This window comes from Triturus cristatus, chromosome 9 (assembly GCF_964204655.1).
Source record: "Triturus cristatus chromosome 9, aTriCri1.1, whole genome shotgun sequence".
NCBI classification, from domain to species: domain Eukaryota; kingdom Metazoa; phylum Chordata; class Amphibia; order Caudata; family Salamandridae; genus Triturus; species Triturus cristatus.
The window spans coordinates 260,354,357-260,376,356 of NC_140592.1; positions in this window are offsets into that span (position 1 = coordinate 260,354,357).

The window sequence follows — 22,000 nt, forward strand, 5'->3', positions numbered from 1 at the left end:
GTTTTAATGGTGCAACAGAAATTAAATCACATGGCCAGCATCTATCAGACATATTACCACCGAGATGCAGAAAGTGCATGGAATTACACTGTGATGTACAGTCCAACGTAATCCAGACAGAATGATATAGATAGCATTACTGTGGCAGTTTCATACTCCTTGGTATTCACTTTCAAGATCTTATAGCTAATACTGCTTTATTCGCTCTGTAAAGGAAGGTAGGTAGACAGCAAGCTAGGCGGACAGAAAGGCAAAATGGTGGCACTTGAGAAGTTCTTTGCAGGGGGTAATGGAACCTTACCAGCTTTGGCTGAATTTACAGAGTATGTCGGCCCCCGGGGGGAAGCAAGGTCGCAGACCAGTCTTCCCCCTGGGAATCTTCACGCTGGCCGGAAGGACATGGTGGGAGCAGTGTTAGAAGTGGGGGGGAACGGAAGGGCACGGCGTGCCCCTACTTTTAAAAATTATGCTAGTCCGTTCCCCTACTTCTTGATTTAAAAAAAGCGTCCCGGGACTGCCCTAATTCAGGCCCGGTTCTAGTAAGGGCTTGAAGGCAGGCGCGAAATGCCATGGGGCTCAAAGTGCTTCAAAGAAGCCCCCTACCTCCCCCGTCGTGTGTGTGCGCCCGGGCGCGCACACACAGACAGTTTTTGAGATTATCGCAGCCTTGCCTGAGTACTTCACAGGTCTTTAAAAGACCATTTACATGTTAACGAGGCTTTGTCTATTTTTTCACCCCTTCATCTCCAACAGGGGCATGGCGAAAGGCGACAAATCCTTTCTTTGGCTGCGGTAACCTTTGCCTACTGTCCGCCTGCGTGGATATTCTTTTTCTATGCAGCGCAGGAGAAAATAAGTTTGTTTATTTTGATTCACCTTTCCCAACCCCTGCAGCTGCTTATCACTTCAGGCTGCGACACTAAGATTGACTAATGGAGTAGGTAGGAGAATGTGTCACTATTTGTTTTTCTATTTAAAATCTGCACAGGCCCAGCAGGACATATACTTCGTGTGTGCTTCATTTAATCCGTTTTTATCATTATCATGGCTGATGCAGGACAACAATAGGACAATAAAAAAATGCCCAGATAACGCAGGGGATTAATGATCCTGCTGGAGAGCAATCATTTCTCTGTTAGTAGTTAAGTGCAGATGAACTGTATTTTATGTGGAAGCTCAGTGGGTTACTGTCATTGTGACAGAGATCCTTGTGTTACTTGCAGTTCAGAAGTTACAATCCTAACATAGGACAGTGACCAATGAACTGTCATCAAAGAGCTATATGCAAACCTGAATGATATAGTTAGAACTTCGCGTTTTTTTTTTGTGATATAGTAAGAACTTCCCCAGTCTTTCATTATTCTAATGTTGCTAAAATGAGTATCTTTGGGCAGATATACATTTTTATCAGTAAAGCCAACCCCTAACCACTGGAGTACTCTTTAAATCCCGAGTTTGTGCTTCTCCAGACCAAACCCTCTTAAAATAACTGCCCACCAGTATGGATGACATGTGATTCATAAACCTTGTAATCCTCATTGGCTTATGTGACATTCCCTGTAGGCTGATTTACATACTTGTATGATTCGTTGTCTCTGTATAATGTGTGCGTGGTGTAAAGTACTGACACACACTACACTTATATGAGTAGCGCTACACAACAAATAAAATGCATATGAGAGAGAGGCTACATAAAGATGAGGGGCACTGTTGGAGGGTGGCAGTGAGGGAATCCGAGGAGGAGGTAGTGGGAGTGGCTATGGAGCGATGAGGGGCACTGTTGGAGGGTGGCAGTGAGGGAATCCGAGGAAGAGGTCATGGGGGGCAGGGGGGAGCTAGGGAGAGATGAGGGGCACTGCTGGAGGATGGTAGTGAGGGATTCTGATGAGAAGGTCATGAGGGTGAGGGGCTACAGCGAAATGAGGGGCATTGGTGGAGGGTGGCAGTGAGGGAATCCGAGGAGGAGGTCATGAGGGGGAGGGGCTATGGGGAGATGAGGAGCACTTGTGGCGTATGGCAGTGATTATTGGTGTGGCGCCAAAAAAGACTTTCGCATCAGCGCTAAAGCCGGCCTTGTCATGGCCTTTCTGTTTTTGTTTATTTAATTAGCAGTCGGGTCATAAGGGCTACTGTGGAACATACTTTAAAGTGTGTGCTAATTATATTTACTGCTATATTCAATGTTTTAAGTTTGAAGGTGATTTTACTAATGTTTTTACTGGGAAAAATGAAAGTGGAGCCCAATGGTTCCTGATATGGGGCTGCGGCCCAAGGTCAGCTGTGAGATAAGGTGCACTGGAGAGGAGTAGTGGATAATCAAGCCTGTAAGGGAGTGCGTTGCGGAGTCTGGGGTCAGGTGGAGGTAGCAATGAAGAGGGATCCTCCATGAAGGCTCGAACAGAGGGAGCCCAAGTAGTGTCACTTGCCTGATACTACCACCTCAGAAACCTCCTCTTCCCATCAAAGGAAAATTACATAGAAAATACAGTTTTTGAGAGTGATAATATTTAGAAAGAGATTTGGAAAAGAGTGCGATTTACTGGGCCTTGTAAGACTAAGAAGAGATAAAGGAGGGCCCGGAGGATTTGCAGTCTGGGTGTTGCTACTCCCAACATAATTTTGAAAAAAAGACTATAGGGTCAAATACTGCATTTTATTTTCAACACCCCATTTTTACACAAATTCTCTCAAAAGACATTACTGTGCCAAGACAACATCCCCAGGAGTTGACCACATTTTTTTTCAAGATGCACAATATGTTCCTCCCATAAGTAAATATTTACCTCCACTTTGCTCAGGCTCACTACCCCCATTATTCATTCTCATTCACTTTCCCTTTTACTCAAAATTGCTCACTTGCACTCACTCTTCAACATTCGGTATCACATTCTCACTTACTCAGTCTCACCACTTTTTCCTACTCTGATTACCTCATTCTAACTTACAGTTTCACTTACTCTACGTGACTCCTTCTCACTCACTTTCTCTCACTTTCATCGACATACACTCTTTCACTCATGCTCAGTTACATTCAGGCACTCAATCATTCACACCCACATTTACTTACTCGCACTCATTCTTCATTGCAGGACACTTGAATACATATGTGCTATACTATGTTTGAGCAGCTAGCTGGCTGACATGAATAAGAATTATTTATTTATTTATCACACTTGTAAAGCGCACTGTCACCTAACAGGCATCCTGGCGCTGACAATCAAGAGTGCACAATTTGTGGATAAGAAGGAGCCCTTGTGGGTTTCCGTGAGTCAGATCAGATTCTCTTGAAGAGTTCCTTTGTCTCTGAGCCCTGCTTAACACATGTGTACAGGAGGAGCCCTATATTCATGTCCTCAATGTTTAAGACAGTAAATACTCATTGATTTCTGAACGAGAGTAAAAGCGTTAAGGTAACATGTCGTTCCTGCTTATATTTTGCATGCTTTACATAATCCTGCATTCCCTATGAGTATTTGCTTTTCCCAGAATGTTGTTACTTTTTTTCAGGCACTGTATAATTTGAAATGAGTCACATCCAGGTGCCTATAATGGGGCAGAATTGGGTTGTAGGTGAAGACAGTGCGAGTTTCACTCAGTGGGGCAGAAGGGTGTTCGGTGGGGATAGGATGTGGCATTATGGCCAGAGCTACCAAATTTGGAACTGGGGAACCTGGTTCAGCCTTCATGCCTTGTCCATCAGACCACTCCTGAGGGAGCACCCATGATAGACTTTAGAAGGCCCCACTAGACCTTAGAAGCCCTGGTCTCTTAGCAACAGCAGGTGAACCCTACCGGTGGCCAGTTGGGTAAACTTGAAGCCCTGTCCACCACAATTCATACCGAAGTTCACCACCATTCTTGCGGGCAGGTCTACAAAGCAGCACACCCTAGAGCAGCAGTGGCTTTGTCACGCAGTAGTTTTCCTGCAATAATAAAAGTCTCCCACACAACTCCCACGGTTTTTGACGCATTCATAGATTTACAAGGACTTGTAATCCTGGGATGCGGCAAAATCTTGCGCTGCCCCAGAGGTCCAGGGAAGACATGGCTTGGCAGTTCGGGCTGGACTTTTCCCATGAGGCACAGGGTCAAGACTGATTTGCATATGGCCATGTCTGAACTGGGGTGGCGTAGTGGGCAAAAGAACGATGGATTTAACCCAGATCTCTTGACTGGGGGAGAATGTCTGCATTGTCAGCATTCCGTCCATCATTTGTTTATTGTAACGCTTTTCGCCCTAAGTGGGATGGGTATGCCCAGACGTGGTTCCCGTGCTCACTACGCCACTGGAGTCAAGCTATCCTGGCTGATGACGGCTGATAGCCAGAAACCGGTCCTAGGATGCTTGACTCCGGTCCAGGGAAGACATGGCTTGGCAGTTCGGGCTGGACTTTTCCCATGAGGCACAGGGTCAAGACTGATTTGCATATGGCCATGTATGAACTGGGGTGGTGTAGTGGGCAAAAGAACAATGGATTTAACCCAGATCTCTTGACTGGGGGAGAATGTCTGCATTGTCAGCATTCCGTCCATCATTTGTTTGTTGTAACGCTTTTCGCCCCAGAGGAGGCATAACTAGGAGAAATATCTTTATTTCTCCTTGCTTTTTCCTCTTTCAAACTTTGCTTTATTCTGCAGCCCACATAGAAAGATGAAAAAGCCTCTCAAGATTGTTTTTGTACAGGAAGGTGCCCCTTCCTGCACAAAAACAATCCTGCATGCAAAGGAGGCACCCTTGCACCATGGGGCAAGTGGGCCTGCGTTGAAGCTAGGCTGTCGAAATGGCGCCAGTGCATGGGGAAAAGACCGGAATGCACCATATTGGATAAATACGGCACATTCCCGCCCTTTCCCTGTGACGCAGGGCAGCGCAGCAAAGTAACTTGCTGTGCTGCCCTGCGCCACCATTCCCATAAATATGTCCCTAAGCTCACAAATAGTAAATTGACCACACTAATTATCTGTGTAGGAGCATGTATTGATAAACACAATGAGCCACTGACCTTTTTCTTGGACCTTGTTGAGTTGCCAAGCACAGCAGCAGATCTAACCTTAGATACCTTACTTGCATGCTTAGAGAGACACGGTTTTACTGATGAGTATTTAAAAAGTAGTTTGGTTCAGCTTGTAACAGATGGTGCTTCCAATATGATAGGTAGGAAATCCGGTGTGGCAACTCTTCTGAAACTGAAATATCCACAGTTGAGTGTATGGCACTGTGCTAACCACAAGCTGGAGCTTGCTGTGGGTGATGTTTGTAAAGAAGTCGCAGGCATTAATCAGCTCAAATTATTTTTTGATAAACTATATACCACCTACCATGCCTCTCCGAAAAATCAGAGAGAGCTTGGGGAATGTGCTCTGGAGGTAGAAGTAAGACTTCTGGCAATTGGAAAGGTGCTAGATGTACGCTGGGTGTCCTCAAGTGAAAGATCTGTGAGAGCTGTTTGGAATAACTACAAAGGACTTATTAAACATTTCATGGAATCTTCCGAAGACTCAACGAGGAGTGACATTGAGCAGAGGAAATATGCTGGTTTAAACCGTTTATTAACCTCCCTGGTGTTTGTTGAAAATATGGGCATTTTATATGATGCTCTCACAGAATTGGGTGACCTATCCAGAAGGCTGCAGCGGCATGATATGACCATATAGGAGGCCGATCGTTCAATACAGATGCAGATTTTAGTGTTTGAATCAATGGCTGATGCACCTGGGCCCTTTGTTTGCTACAACTGCATTAGATGCTGCTGAACAGATGCAGTTTGCTGGTGTATGACTGCAACAGAACAAAGGCTGTGTTAGCATCAATAGGGCACAGTTCTTTAGGAGCTTAGCAAATAACCTGCGAAAAAGGATGACAATGTCTAATGCATCAAATGTTTCTAGATGCACAACCACAAACAATGATGAAATAGAATACCAAGAGTTAGTACATAGAATGAAACTCCTACAACCAGTTTATTGGCCAGATCCAGTAGACATCTTATACAGTGAGGGAGGATTACAAAACCTTTGTAGCAGGTTGCATGTATTTGATACCAGGCAGTACATCCTTGGTTTCAGAGAGTACAAACAAAATAAAAATTGCATCTCTGAAAGCCTGAAACCATTAATGCACATTATAACACCTTTTGTACCTCAACTGCTGAATGTGAACGGGGCTTTAGTGTAATGAATGATGTGCTCACACCACTGCGGAACAGAATATCAATCAATCGTCTGTCTTCTACAATGTTCATAAATATCGTGGGGCCACCTGTCATAGAATTTAAACCTGAATTTTATGTTCAGAAATGGTTAGAAAAAGGGAGGAGAAGTGCAGATGAAAGAAACTGCATGGCTCGGAGACAAATGGCTTATGATTCCACTTATAAGCGTATTTGGAATATTCTGTGATTGGAAACATGTCCCACATTGTAAATGAACTAAATATAAACAACTTATATATTAAACCTCAAATAAACATGTTTATTGAGTCTTTGAATTAAATAACGCTATAAGCTGTAACTGGTCAGTAAAATACCAAACGTTCAAAAATTGGTATGTTTTGCTATTTCTAGCCACACCTCCGACTCCGCCCACTAATCCAATCCTTGGGTTATTCCCGCCCCCTGAGTCTCCGCCCACAGTTCCCCTACTTTTTTTTCCCCACTTCGACCACTGGGTGGGAGGGATGTCATTAGGGAGGGTTTAGGGGCAGGTTGTGGTGCCTATAAAGGTGTTGGGGAGGAAGGTCACGCCCTCTTTCCCAACACCTCGCTCCACAAGTTTAGGGAGGGTTTAGTTTAAATTGATCCACCCACCCACCCCGCAGTTGGACAGGAGAAGGGGTGAGAGTTAAGCGTGCCAATTTAGGACGGGTTACAAGGCTCCAAGGTTGCGAAACTTTGGAGGAATGGTGAGTCATGGACAGGCGGAGCCACCCCACAAGGGAGGGGGTACACAGGTGAATACGGGTGGAGTGCTGGTTGAAAGGTGCAGCAGAAGAAAGGCAAGAGAGGATGTTTAAGTGGGCTATGAAGGTGAGAAGGGATGTATGGAGAGGTTTACAGCAAGAATGGGGAGAAGTGAAACGGGTGAGACTATTGGAGAATGATTGAGGTATGGGTTTTTATTGTTGAATAAAGTTATAGAGTTGCATTGTTATGTTTAATACATGTTGGAGTTATGATAACCTTGTCCTAATAAATTGCCTTTTGTGCTTCAAGTCAGCGTGGAGTGTAATTATTGCTTGATTTAAAATTGCAAACCAGCTTTGTTATTACTTTATGTAGCTAGTCGCTAGAAATAGTAAAATGTTTGATGAAATTACTGCATATGAGACCGTTGTTATAGGTTTTAATTATCTAAGCAGGTGCTAGCTGGTGTATTCCGTAGCCCTGTTCCTTTGCGTGGGTTGCCATTAAAATAGTGACCCAGTGGCCGGCATACAGTGAGACAGGCGTGTCCATGCAGTGAGTGACCTTCTGTGCTGATGTCCGAGCAGTTAGGCAGGGAAAGAATGTGAATAGAGCTGTTAACATAAGGATAAAGTAGCGCCTTCTGTAGAAGTAAAGGCGCTTCCTCCTCCCACACAGACAGGGGGCGGGGTTTTAGCTCCAGTGCACAGAGGGTTCAGAGATGATGCACATTACGGTAATGTCATTACTCACCAGCCAGCAGCCAAAGGGTGACCAACCGTAATGGTGGACTGACAATTAGAAGACAGACACAAACAGGTAAAGACAAACAAAGAGGAAAACCATTTGGTAGAAGGCAGACAGACAGATAGGCATTCACTAGTGAACAGAGACAGACAGAAATATACAAAAACAGACAGACATAATTTTCAGACCTACAAATACATGAAAAGCACATTTTTCCAACGTATCTCTGTGCTCCGGTTCTTCAAGGCCTGAGATTCTGCTGGCCTGGCACACGGCGTTGCTCTCCCAAAAATGCACGAGTCAGACCCTGTAGTGTAAACAGGAAACGAACGACCGAAAGAGTGCTCTGCAGGTCCTGGGCACCCTAAAGCTGTTCTCATTGGTCCTGCAGTGGAGCAGCAAGCACTAGGATTGGCTTATGGCTTTCAAGCCAATCCTAGGTAGCTTCGGAGAGTGAAAGGCACAACATTATTTGTTTGAAGGCACCACTTCTATGGCTGTTACCTAAAATCATCAGACTAACGGACAAATGGCGTCCGTTAAAGATATTATCATGGACAACAGACAGGGGGTGAATTTTATGGACTGTCCATGAAATTTACGTACGGTTGGTTACCCTACCTTTGCATACTCAGGTGAGGCGCAACAAGAAGAAATATCTTTATTTCTCCTCGTTTCTTTCCTGTTTGTATGTGTGCTGTATTCTGTAGGACACATAGCAAGAAGATAAAGCCTCAGGGGATTGTTCCTGTACAGGAAGGTGCCCCTTCCAGCACACAAAGAATCTTCCTTACAACACAGGCACCCTTGCACCATGGTGCAAGGGGGCCTGCATTGACGCTTGGCAGCCAAAAGGGCGCCAGCGCAGGGGAAAAGGCAATAATGCGCCTATTGACTTAAATCCTTTCTCTGGCACACAGTTCAATCAATCAATCATAACACTTGTATAGCGCGCTACTCACCCGGAAGGGTCTCAAGGTGCTTGGGGGAAGGGGGCCGCTACTGCTCGAACAGCCAGGTCTTGAGTTGTCTCCTGAATGCGAGGTGGTCCTGGGTCAGCCGAAGGTGGATGGGGAGGGAGTTCCATGTCTTGGCCGCCAGGTAGTAGCAGGATCTGCCTCCGGCGGTGGTTCTTCGGATGCGTGGTATGGCGGCGAGGGCAAGGCTAGCGGACTGTAGCTGGTGGGTGGGCATGTGGATGGTCAGGCGGTCGTTGAGGTACTTGGGGCCCAGGTTGTGGAGAGACTTGTGTGCGTGGGTGAGGAGCCTGAACGTGATCCTCTTGTTGACGGGGAGCCAGTGCAGGTTCCTCAGGTGGCCGGAGATGTGGCTGCATCGAGGGATGTCCAGGATGAGTCTGGCGGAGGCGTTCTGGATGCGTTGTAGTCTTTTCTGTAGCTTGGCTGTGGTTCCGGCGTAGAGGGTGTTTCCGTAGTCCAGCCAGCTGGTGACGAGGGCCTGGGTGACCGTCTTCCTGGTTTCGATCGGGATCCATCGGAAGTTCTTGCGGAGCATGCGGAGGGTGTGAAAGCATGAAGAGGAGACGGCGTTGACTTGTCTGGTCATCGAGAGGGAGGAGTCCAGGATGAAGCGCAGGTTGCGTGCGTGGTCTGTCGGCTTGGGGGCGGTGCCCAGGGCTGGGTGCCACCAAGAGTCGTCCCAGGCGGAGGGTGATGGTCCAAGGATGAGGACTTCCGTCTTGTCTGAGTTCAGTTTCAAGCGGCTGTTCTTCATCCACTCGGCGACGTTTTTCATCCCTTCGTGGAGGCTGGTTCTGGCGGTGTCGGGGTCTCTGGTTAGGGAGAGGATCAGCTGGGTGTCGTTGGCGTAGGAGATGATGTTGAGGTTGTGTTGGCGTGCGATGGCTGCGAGAGGTCTCATGTAGACGTTGAAGAGGGTGGGGCTGAGTGATGATCCTCGCGGGACACTGCAGATGACTTCGGTGGCCTCGGAACGAAACGGGGGGAGGCGGACTCTCTGTGTTCTTCCAGCAAGGAATGAGATGATCCACTTCAGTGCCTTCTCTTGGATGCCGGTGTTGCTGAGGCGTTGGACTAGGGTGCGGTGGCAGACAGTGTCGAACACGGCGGAGAGGTCCAGGAGGATGAGTGCCGCTGTTTCCCCGTTGTCGAGAAGGGCTCGGATGTCGTCGGTGGCTGCGATGAGGGCGGTCTCGGTGCTGTGGTTGGCTCTGAAGCCGGACTGCGAGGGGTCGAGGGATCCATTCGTCTCGAGGAAGGCGGCAAGCTGTCTGTTGGGCGATCTTCTCGATGACTTTGGCAGGAAAAGGGAGGAGCGAGATGGGGTGGAAGTTTTTGAGGTCGGTGGGGTCCGCTGTTGGTTTCTTCAGTAGGGCGCTGAGCTCGGCATGCTTCCAGCTCTCCGGGAAGGTGGCGGTGTCGAAGGAGGTGTTGATGACGTCTCGGAGTTGGGATGCGATGGTGGAGTCGGCCTTGTTGAAGACGTGGTGGGGGCAGGGGTCAGTCGGAGATCCGGAGTGGATGGTGTTCATCGTGCGGGCTGTGTCTTCGGTGGTCACTGCGGTCCAGGTGCGGAGGGTGGCGGTGGGGTGCGTTGGTTCAACGGTTGGGTGCGAGGAGGGTGCGCCGAAGCTGTTGTGCATGTCGGCAATCTTGCGGTGGAAGAATGAGGCGAGGGAGTCGCAGAGATCTTGTGACGGGGTGATGTCGTTGTTGCCGGTGCTGGGGTTGGAGAACTCCTTGACGAGTTTCTCCCATTCATCTGAACAATAACTCCCATCTTAAGGTTCTGCTACATACTGAAGTCACATTACATTTACTTTATGAGTCTGCAAAACAATCTATCAGCCTTTGATTTCTTTAAGCGGGGTTACTGCCGAAAGTACACTACGCTGCAAGTTACGAAAATTAAAACATATCTTGATATTGTAGACACTGAGGTATTTTCTGAAATAGAACATTTTGCTTTTAAGTAGTCAGTGGTGTGTTGTGTCGTGTGTCGTGTGGAGACCGCCACTGCTGGGGGTCTCGCGGGACAATAAGGACACGGGGACACGGAGCTTGGTGGTGTGGTCCACCGCCGCAGCCGTTCTGGCGTACGTGCGTGCGCGACTCCTATTTTATTATTACACATCACGTGACCTGACGCGTACGCCTCAGCGTATCGCGTCAGTGTCACGACATTACAGTGGTGCCCATTGTCAACAGTTCTGTATATTCTCTAAAAAAAAAATTAAAAATCCTAGCAAGAAATACCATACATATGGCAAACTCTGATTTTCCAGCTGAGAAAAGTGGCTAACATGTTCAACTCACAAAAGGAACCATTTTATCATTGTGCTTAAGAAGTACATGGAAAATTGACTAATGTTCATCTCACAAAAGAAGCCATTTGTCATTGTGCTGATCAAGTTCATGCAAGGAGCAAATTAAAAGTTATGTTGTTTCCGAAACTTTATTTTCAAGTTTACCTTCCATAAGAAGACGTTGTATATGGATGGCGATTAAGCAAAATCTGTCAGAACTATATTTGAATTTATTATTGTCGCCTGGTGCCATTACACAAATCGGTTGTGGCGCAACAGGTCCTCAGTTTTGTGTCTCCAGGGAAATACAAAGATAGCAGACATATGAGGTCCCATTACGAGGTGATTGTAATCTCAGATAGGACCGCAAAAGGAGCTTCCACGGCCCTCGAAATTACGGGAATGAAATAAACCTGTGGGTCCAGACATTTTCTCGTGGGGATCTTGTTGCTAAAAAATTTTTACATCTCCAGGCGAAAATGCAGCCGAGAGTGAGGAACTATCTGAGAACTGAATGCAGCAAATATGATTTCTGAAGTTATTCCACATTTCTTATTCAACCTTTAGGATCCAACATTCAGAGTTAATGATCCGCAAGGTATGCTCTACATATAAAATTGTCAGAAATTCTGTACTTTCACAAATAACTTAATGTAAGTAGAACACAGACCTATAGAAGCAGCAAAATTGACAAATGTGAGGAAGGGAGACACCAGTGGTCAAACCGCCGTATTACAACAATGGTGGTTGGAACTCCATGGCATTGCCGTAACTGCCACGGAACTGATCCTGTGGACCACCGTACTTATAATAAATCCCTTAGGGCCTAATTTGGATGTCGGTCAGAAAGCCTCTGAGGCTTTCCGACCAATATCCACATTTTCAAATCTGACCACCGTATTACAACACCAATGGTTGGATTTGAAACAGGCTGGTCAATCAGACTGGCTTCCGGCAGGACCAGCTTCCGATGGGCTGAAGGAGTCTGTCGGCCAGTTGAAACCACCACATGATCCCGCATGGAAGGTGTTTCCGCCATAGGGATTATGATGTCAGTTTCCAATAGGCGTTCCATGTTGGGCTTTTCAACATGGAAAGCTTGTCTTAAAGCAACTTTGGGACCCCTAGCAGGCCCCCCTTCTTCCACGGCCTCTGGTTGGGGGCAGAGGGGGCACCTATAGTGCCCTCCTGTAAATCCCTGCACCGTGTGCAGACACCATGAGGTGCCTGCCACACAGTGCAGGAAGTTACAGGGACTCTCATTTCTCTATTGGAGATTGTGTTGCGGCCAGTTTCCGACCGCCACACTAACTCCCATAGGAAAATACAAGTCTTTGCAATTGCGGTCTCAGACCGCCGACCAGAGGTCAGTTGGTTCCGAAACCGCAGTGATGTTGAAACTCCGACCGTCATCCTAATCAGGCCCATAGTGTTTAGATAGGATAGTATGGCTAGCTCCAAGTCTGAACAGCAATTTAGATCTGTTAGCATTGTTTTGACAGAGTTTAAATAATCTGTAATGTTCAATCAATCAACATACCTCTTAGCCTGCTTACATTTATTTACAATTGAACTGTATCTTTTGTCCTCTCCTTGCCGTGAGGAGCTAATTAGCCCACCTCATAAAACATCCATACATGTATCTTACATAACACAAAAATCATACAATTTCTCATTATTGCTCAAAATCGAAGAACTATTTGTCCTGTAGTGTTGCAATTTAAAGAAATACTTCAATGACTAGGCAACCAAGAGCGGTCTTTATTGTCACACGTTTGTGATTCAAAGCATTTTTTTATTAGATGACTCCATGCACCTCAATAGGGGCAGCTCCTCTGCTAAGGTGGAGGAGTGTTGCCCCACTGCTCTTAGAGCAGGTATTATAAAAAAAATCCGTAGGTGCGTGCTGGGTTAGGGGGAGGTGGGGCTGGTGGCACAGGGGGAGGAGTGGTTTGTGCACACTAAGTGCACATGATTGGTTGGCCGGCCGTCTAGGACCGGGCAAGCAGTCATGCAAACTTAGCATGCTCCCCACCATGCTGCATTACACAGCCTGGTGGGGAACATGCCCAGGCTCCCTGTACCTGTCTGAGTGCTAAATAACAGAACTCAAACCAATCACAATGCTGCATTGCAGCATTGTGATTGGGTTAGGGAAGCCTGGGATCCCGGGTGCTTCCTGCTGCTTCCTGGTTCCTGATCGAACCAACAGAGAAGAGAGAGCCAGCAGCTATGAGGACAGAGATGTTTTCTATATTTTATATTTTGTTACCACCTTCACCATGCCCTGCCACTCCTGTTCCCTACCAGCCGCTACTGCACCTCAACAAAAATCATGATAGTAAAAAGTATGTATTCCATAGAAGAAACTTTGTACTGGTAAAGGAAAGTCTTTCTACTGTGGATGATATAGCCGCCATATATCATGCACATGAAATTTTGTGAACAATTATGTTTGTTCTCCCACTAGGTTGTACTGGCCTGATCATGAACTAAACATAAATATATTTTGGTGAGGATCAAAAATAAGAAGACAGTGGTTTCCTAAATAATGGTTGTCCCCTTTCAAGGTCATGAATGCCTTCGATAGACCCTTACATAATTTTTGAGGCATTGTTAGACCTGGCATCTTTGGCGTGGTTTCCCCTGACTTTTTGCCTCTACCTCATGTATTTTTGACTCTGTGCTGGATTTCGTTTTTGCTGGTTGAGATGCTTTGGGCACTTTGCCACTGCTGATCGGTGTCAAAGTGCAAGTGCTCCCTAGGTAAATTGTTATATTGATTGGTTATCCATGATTGGTATATTTGTTTCACCTGTTAGCCCCTAGTAAAGTGCACTGAGTTTGCCAGGGCTGGTGATTCAAATGCTACTAGTGGGCCCGCGGCACTGATTGTGCCACCCACAGGAGTAGCCCTATAATGGTATCACAGGCCTGCCACCGCAGTGCCTGGGTGCAGTTGCTAACTGCCATGCTGACCTGACCAATGTCCACACTGGCCAGGCCTAACCCTTCCCTTTCTGTACACATTGGTCACCCCTATGGAAGCCCCTAGGTTCCCCCCTGGTCAGGGTGCAGTGTATGTGAAAGGTAGAGCATGTACTGGTGTATGTGACATGCTCTGTTATTGAATTACAGCCATTTTCGTTGTTCACTATTGAACGGCTATCTTGCCCATAGGCTATAATGGGGAATGCTGAGTATAATGTTTACCTGCATATCTTCCCATAGGAGCAAGAGGGAAAATTAAAGTCTGGTATCCCTGAACTCAGAATTTAATAACACATCTTTTAGGAAAGATGTTTTTTAAATCCTGTGTGTGAAAACAGCACTTTTAGAAAGTGGCTGTTTCCTTTCCTGCCCTTTCTGTGTGCCTTGGCCTGTTTGTGAATTGACTGTCTGGTTTGTGAGTGACAGGGACAGGGGTGGCTCTCAGCGGCTGAATGAGTCAGCCCAGGGCTGAACAGGGAAATTCCCCTGTAGCTGGGTGGGAGGAGTAGCACCTGGGCCTGAATAGGGCTGTGCCTGCCTTCCACAATGCTGTCTCCACCCCCTGCTGAGCGGCTGACAACCCTGCCCCTCTCTCTCAAAGGAAAGAAGAAACCAAGTAAACAGAGTGCTTCCAGGACTGACCAGAACTGGTTCTGACTAGGCCAAGGCCCCTCTGCCTTCAGAGGGCAAAGGATTTTGGGGTATATTTATTGGGACCCAGACTACAGAAAATTATATCATCCTGGAATCAAGAAGGAATCTCTGCCAAGGAGAAAGCTGGAAGACTGAAGAGGAAGGACTGACCTGCTGTAAGGCTGACCTTCAGTGGCTTTGCTGCCAAGGAGAGGGGAAGGACTTTGCGTTGTGCTGTGTCCCCTGGCTTGAAGGAATCTCCAAGGGCCTGAGTAGAGCTGGCCTCCTGTTAAGAAGTCCCAGGAACAAAAGGACTTCACTCCCAGCTTCCCCCTGAACTCTGCTGTGTGAGTTCTGCCCTTGCTAGAGTGCTTGATCCAATTGTGGGGCCTCTGGAAGTTGTGCCTGCTGTTGGGAAGCTGACCAAGAGAAAAGAAGCAAAAGATCTGCAACTTTTTCACGCACCTCCGACTTAGCGAGAACATTTCCGTCAACGTGAAGATCGTCACAGTGCCTGTCGCCGCTGCAACGTCAACGCCGCGTTCATCTTCGGAGTGCATCGCCCCCGGAGCGGGAAGATTCCCGTCGCTGCGAGAATCGTCGCAGAGCCTGCCGCCGCTGAGTGAGATCGTCGCACCGCTCGTTAGCGGGCCGCATTTTGTCGCTGCGAACATCATTGCAGAGCCATCGAAAATCATCGCACCACTCATTAGCGGGCTGTATTTCGTCACTGCGAATATCATAGCAGAACCATCGAAGATCGTCGCATCGTGCCTTTGCGAGTACATTTCTACCGGAGAAGCTACGCCTTGGAATCCATACAAGTATCGCCTCACTTCCCATACAGACCGGATTCGTCGCACACACCCGCTGCGTGCAGCGGGGTTGTCGCATTGCCTCCCCAGGGTCTCAGGAGTGACGCTGTTGCTTGTTTTTCTACGCCTGAGCGCCGCTAGGAACTTTTATCGCATCACCAGGTACTGTTGGCTAAAATCAACGCTAATATGGATTATTTTGTCGCTAAGCTAAGTACTCTTTTGAAACCATTTTCTTGAACTGTGAATGTTGTCGTTTTGGTCTTGTGTAGTTTATATAAAAGTACTTTATTTATCTACACTGGTGTGGAGTCCATTTGTGGTGTTTTCACTGTGTTGCTGTGAGTGTTGGTACAAATACTTTACACATTGCCTTTGATAAGCCTGTCTGCTCGTGCCAAGCTACCAAGAGGGTGAGCAGGGGTTATCTAAAGAGTGTAACTCCCTTACCCTGACTAGAAGCAAGGGTCCCAATTTGGACAGTGGTACCTACCCCTGCCAACTAGAGACCGCCAGATCTAACAGGCATGACTTTAGATTTATAACATTGTCCACCATAACATAATGCCCCTACAATACAATAAATCCTGTATTCTTTCAGCATCTTGTTCTTAATTTTATATTGAAAACCATTAAGACATACCATGGAAATTCCCAGCATCTTATAGAATGTAAGCTGTGTTGATCTAGATTGGCTGCTTGATTGCGATGCAATTTTTGCAAATGGAATTTTTTTCAAAAGCTATAAAAGCATACATTAAACCAAATGGAGTACTCGTGGTGGTACTGTATATATGCCAATACAATTGATTCAAACATTTTGCTGGGGATTAGTACAGGTTAAACACACATCATATCAAATGCAGTCAATACTTATCCATTGTTCAGTGCTTCACAGCACCCAAGATTTTTTCGTTGTGGGGTGTTTGAGTTTATAGTGAATCAGTGTCCATATTGCATAAATTAATATTCTTTTTTTTATCTCATGCAAATGAGTACTGTCTCTAATATGTGATTCCATTCAGAAAAGCAAGTATTGAAAAATAAATGCCCATATTTTCGCAGTACCTCTGAATTAATTTCCATTCTGACTCTTTCAGTCTATGTTGGTAGGCTCCTATATTGGTCAAGTATATAAGAGCTATTTCACAAATAGCCTTTTGTCCAAGTGCAATTTTTTAAATCATTCTCAGAGGTCAGTTTCACAGACATACATTTGTTTACTCGCACTGAGATTTCTGTGTGAATAACTCTCCTCCTGGGTAATGGGTATCATAGTGCTGGAATGCTGTAGAAGTTTAACAGCACTCACAAATGTACCAATTTGTGGGTGGTCACAAAGTGTTTTTAGCCTTTCCCACTTTATGAAGAGGGCCTAATTTAAAGTCCTGCATGTGCCCCGTAGCCCCACCAGGCTACGGGAAGTTAGGGCCTCGGCACTCTTTATGAACAAATCCTCTAGATCTTTAGAGACTGCCCAATAGGTAGATTGGGATCTCAATGGTTTACATATAGGTGCCATCATAGTGGCTCGATTGAAACCAGTGAAACTTTGCTTAGAAGGCACCATAGTTGATGCATCCACTCAGCAAAGGTTTTTGCATTCTAGAAACAATCTTCCAAAGCAGACGTTTGAGTTTAGAAAACAAACAAAAAATGGCTCTAATGTGCAGGGAATTTTCTTCCTCTGTGTGAGGGGCCTTGTGCATTTTCTGTAGTAAATGCCCAACTCTAGCATATAGTGTTGGTTTCTTTCCCTCTTTTGTCTTCCTTGTCACAAACTATAAATTAAAGTCTCCAGGCATTGTGGTCCTCAAATGGGAGGCATAATGTTAATATATTCCCCCTAAACAAAGTGTTTTTTCTTGGTGAACAATATATTAGTTTTAAATTCCAGATCTCTGTAAGACTTGATGTTGTTTCACTATAAGAGGTTTGTAAATGGGATATTTGATTAAGTTAAAAGATTACAAACTTACATCTTGGGTGGAGATGGAAAACGTATGCCCTTCTTTCCAAGTGCCCTACTTGCGCACTATACAACCTCACAGAGTTCCAGAGCAGACACTTGATCATGAAGGTTTATTTTGTGTACCAAGCATTAGAAGCACCACAGGTTCACAGTGGTGTGGTAGGGTCACAGTAAAAGGAAAGAAGGCCCATTGTAGATTTCTTGACCATTAATCACGTCCAAGATCCTGAAGCACCATAGAATGCCCCTACCTCTCAAGTCAGATATAACCATAGGTATTATTTCACCTGAAACACTTCTCCCAATGAACTTTCTTTGTCCTGGAATTGTTGGATGCTATAAGCCAGATAGTCTGGAAAGTGGCATTGATATGGTTTCCTAGTCATGCCTAGTATGCTGTTATTTACAGTGATCTGTAATGTTATGCTATTGAAACTTGATATAGGGCAACAAATCACCCCCGCAGGGGTATCTTAGGGCTGAAGCACAGACCCAGAGGAGAGGGAAAGAGAAGAAATACGGTTAAAAGATCTAGGTTTTAGGTAGCAGCTTGAAACAGACAAAATCAGAACAGACACAAATATGAGTAAGATGGACCGCCATGTCTGACTGTACAAATAAGGCATGGGCAGAGCAAGAATTGATCCTTGGATCTCAAATTTCTGGTTGGCCGATTCATTAAAAACTTCTTTTGAAAAATGTTTCACCTGAAAGAGATCTGTGTACCAAGCACAGATGTTTGAAAATCACATGCTTCCTAATAGGAATGTAGTGCAATGATCTAAGAGTAGGTTCCTAGGAGGTGCGTGGTGGGAGCTTAAGGAAAAGATGGGCTGTGCTGTTCTGAACTGTAGTCTACACAGTAGAGAATCCTTAGCTGCTGCAAGTAGGGCCTTTCCATAATCTAAATGGCATATCACAAGAGCCTGCATGAGAGTCTTTCTTCTGTGGAGAGGCAGCCATTTGAAATACTCTACTCAACACGTGCATTGTCCCGAAACAGGTGCCGCATGTGTATTTCCCCTGCTCTCTCATTGAGAGGTTGTCATCATTTAGAATGCATATGTTTTGACCACCTTTTTGGGTTGAGGAGAAGTGCCTAATTCGGGTTGCCACCAATCATTCATCCAGTAGTCATGGGCCGTGCCAAACAGCACCATTTCTGATTCATCACAATTGAGCTATAGGCAATAGTGGGACTTCCAAGAAGCAATTTTCCTCATTCATTCCCTGTACATCGGTTTAATAGAGTCAGGGTTTGGGCCAATGGAGACGATCAATTGTGTGTCATCTGCATATGAGATGACATAAAAACCATTGGACCTTACTATTCGAGCCAGAGGTGCCACATAGGTGTTAAAAAGTGCAGGGCTTAATGAAGAGCCCTGAGGGACTCCTCTACCCAATGACATGACCCGAGAATTGAAGGGACCTAGATTGATAGTCTGAGTATGATTGCTGAGGAAGCTTTGAAGCCAACCAAGGGCTATGCCTCAGACACCAATCTCAGACAGTCTTTAAATCATGAGGGAGTGTGAGATGGTGTCAAAGGCAGCCGAAAAATCAAGTAGCATCAGCTTGGCTGGACAGCCCTCATCAAGGGACAGTCTTATGGTGTCAAAAATCCCAATCAGCGCTGTTTCAATACTATTTGAAGCTCCAAACCCAAATTGTGAAGGGTCTATAAGAGTATTGGATTCCAGATACTGGGTGAGTTATTTGTTGACCAAGCTTTCAGGGTCTTACTAAGGTGAGGGAGAAAAAAATGGGCCAGTAATTTGCAGCATTTAGAGGGTCCAGATTAGGTTTATTCAGGATGGGCATATCCTGTGCTATCTTCCATCCCTGAGGTTAAATGGTGGTGTCAAGAGAAATGTTATACTGTGCCGTAATCACGGGGAGCAAAGAGTTGGCAAGTGCCACCATTATGTGTTGAGGAGAGGGGTCAGCGTGGGCACCAGACTGAACTTGCTCATCGTGTCTGAAACTAATAATGGAGTGATGGATTCAAAATGATCCAGAATAGTGGAAGAATTATAAAGAGAAAGAGTCGTAGCCAAAGGGACAGTAGGAAAGGGATAGTTGGTGAGGTTCCTGTCAATATTCACAATTTTATCCTCAAGATGAATAGCTTAGGCATCTCACTATTCTTGTGAGACTGGAGTGGAAAAAATACAGGCTGTTGGCCGTGTGAACTCATTGAGGACATTAAATAGTTATTTGGTGGAATTTTCGGCGATGTCAATTCTGTTGAGGAGATGAGACTTAAGAATGGCTCTAAGTTTTTTGTAATAACTGTTTAGAGCTGATTTGTAGGTTGTTTTGTCAGAGGGAGCTGTGGATATACACCATCTCGTCTCCAGTTTCTTGCAAGCTGATTTCTTTTGCTTGCTTCATGAACCATAAAGTGTCAGGTCTAGTTGAATGAAAAATCTAAAAGCTGCAATTATTTTTAAAGTGCTAAAAGATGTTAGCGCATTATTGATATATGAAAATTCTGAGTTGGTTTAAGTGCGAAAAGTAGAAGAGAATGTAAACTATGAAATTCTCTTCCAGGGCCTACTCTGCCTTTGGAGTTCATTATTCCTGCTAGTTTGTGTTGCATTAAAAGAAATCTGGAAGCTGATCATAGAGTGATCTGACCAAGTTAGGAGAAGGGGAGAGTTAACTTGAAGGTCCAAGACATTGGTAAAGATAAGATTGAGTGTATGACTGGCAGTATGAGTGGGGCCAGTAGCATTCAGGGACAGCCCTAATGTCTCAAGATCAGAGACAAGAAGTTGGGTTTCAAGATCTTTAACCGATTGAGCATGGTAGTTAAAGTCTCCCTCCAGAAGAACATTTTTTTGAAGCAAGCACATGGGGAGCAAGGCATTCCCTACGTTTATGGCTGAAATATTTTTTGAGTCCTGGAGGACAATAAACTAAGGCACAATTCAAAGATTCTCCCATTGAGACCTCCAAACTAAATAGACAAAGCTCTACCCAATCCTCACAAAAGGTATCTAAACAAGAGACCTTACCTGTGCTACAAAAAGCAATAGCAACTCCGCCCCCTTTTTTTGTCACTCGGGCTAGTCTGAGTAAACTATAATCTGTGGGGATGGCTCTGGGAATGCATGGAATGGTAGAAGGATTAAGCCAAGTTTCAGAAAAAAAAGCATAAATCGGGTTCATGGTAAATTATGGGATCTCATATTTGAGTTGTATGTTTAGGAAGGGAACTGACATTGCAATAAATGTCTTTTATCACAGAATGCGTTTTATCAGTGTGTTGTTGTTCACTTAGAGGTAAACATTGGGGGGCTTATTTACAAGTCCCTTGCGCCACCCGTATCTCACTTTTCCCATGTTAAAAATGACACAAAGGTAGCGCAAGGGGCTTGTAAATAAGCCCCTAGGTGCTTATAAAATGATACTGAGCAGTAATGTCCCCCTTAAGACCCAGAGATGATGCCCGAAGGGAAGGCGTAAAGGCAAAACTACAAGAACTGCACTTAGTGGGCATGCCATGTTCTAGTGATAAGGGCGTGTGACACAATACGACTGCCAGTTTTGATGATATAGTTTCAGTATTAAACTTTATGAGTGTGTCGTTGGAGTAGTGCAATATAGTAGTTAGTCCTACCTCTATGGGGGGGTGGGGGGAGACAGGGTTCCCGGTGTCTGGTGGCAGTGGGGAGTGGACGGGTGCAGGCAGGCTTGCCTTTGGCACGCCCTTGGGTCGCCGGCGGCGCATCCGCGCCAGACCAGCAATGTATAGGCAACCATATGCTAGAGCTGCAGAAGCTAGACTGCTAACCACTCAAAAGATGGTGGACATAGTTGTGTGAAATGCCAGCAGGCATACAAGGATTCCCTCCGCTCGAGGACGAAACCACAGGAGACTAGGAAATAGCCAGCAAATAAAGTGCAAATACGAGAGTAGAGGGGGAGCCAAAAATGCAGACAACAAAGCCAGAGAGCAGGCTTCCCTCCAATCAGTGAGCCGGAACCACAGCGGAATGGGGAAGCCAAGAACAGGATAGCAACATAGAAAGCAAAGGTAAGGTGACGAGCATGAAACAAAATTAAAAACAATTGCCGGGAACAGCAATGTGTGCAACTTGTCAGCAGTGCACAGAGATAAACAATACCTGGAGAACGCTCTGTGATTCAACAGTTTCATGTTCCAGATTTGTCTCGGCAGCCATATTATATTTTTGCAAAACAGGTTTCTTTAATGCTTCTGGGTCCTTGGGAATCAGCACATTTTACAATAAACATGAGAACTCACAATGCAACGGTTAGGTCTGAGTTCCATTGTCCTTGCCCTACCACCAAAATCTCCACCTCACTGCATGCAGTAGTTAGCTACTTACCAACATTGACTGCCACAACAGGGGAGAGCACCGTGGAAACTGTGTCCACTGGGACAGGTGGTCCACACAAGTGACCCTGTGAAATGTAGTATCAGCCGGAGACCTTGGGCATAGACTTCCCTTGTGAGCTGCAGGACCTTCAGCTAGTTGTTGAGCATGGTCACCAGCCTCCTGCATATTTCATCATGCACTCCCAGGTGAAGTGAAAGGAGATCTGACCTACCACTATTCTCTACCTCCATGCACCCCCGTGCACGCGCAAAGAGACAGCCTCCAATCATTTACCACCTGCT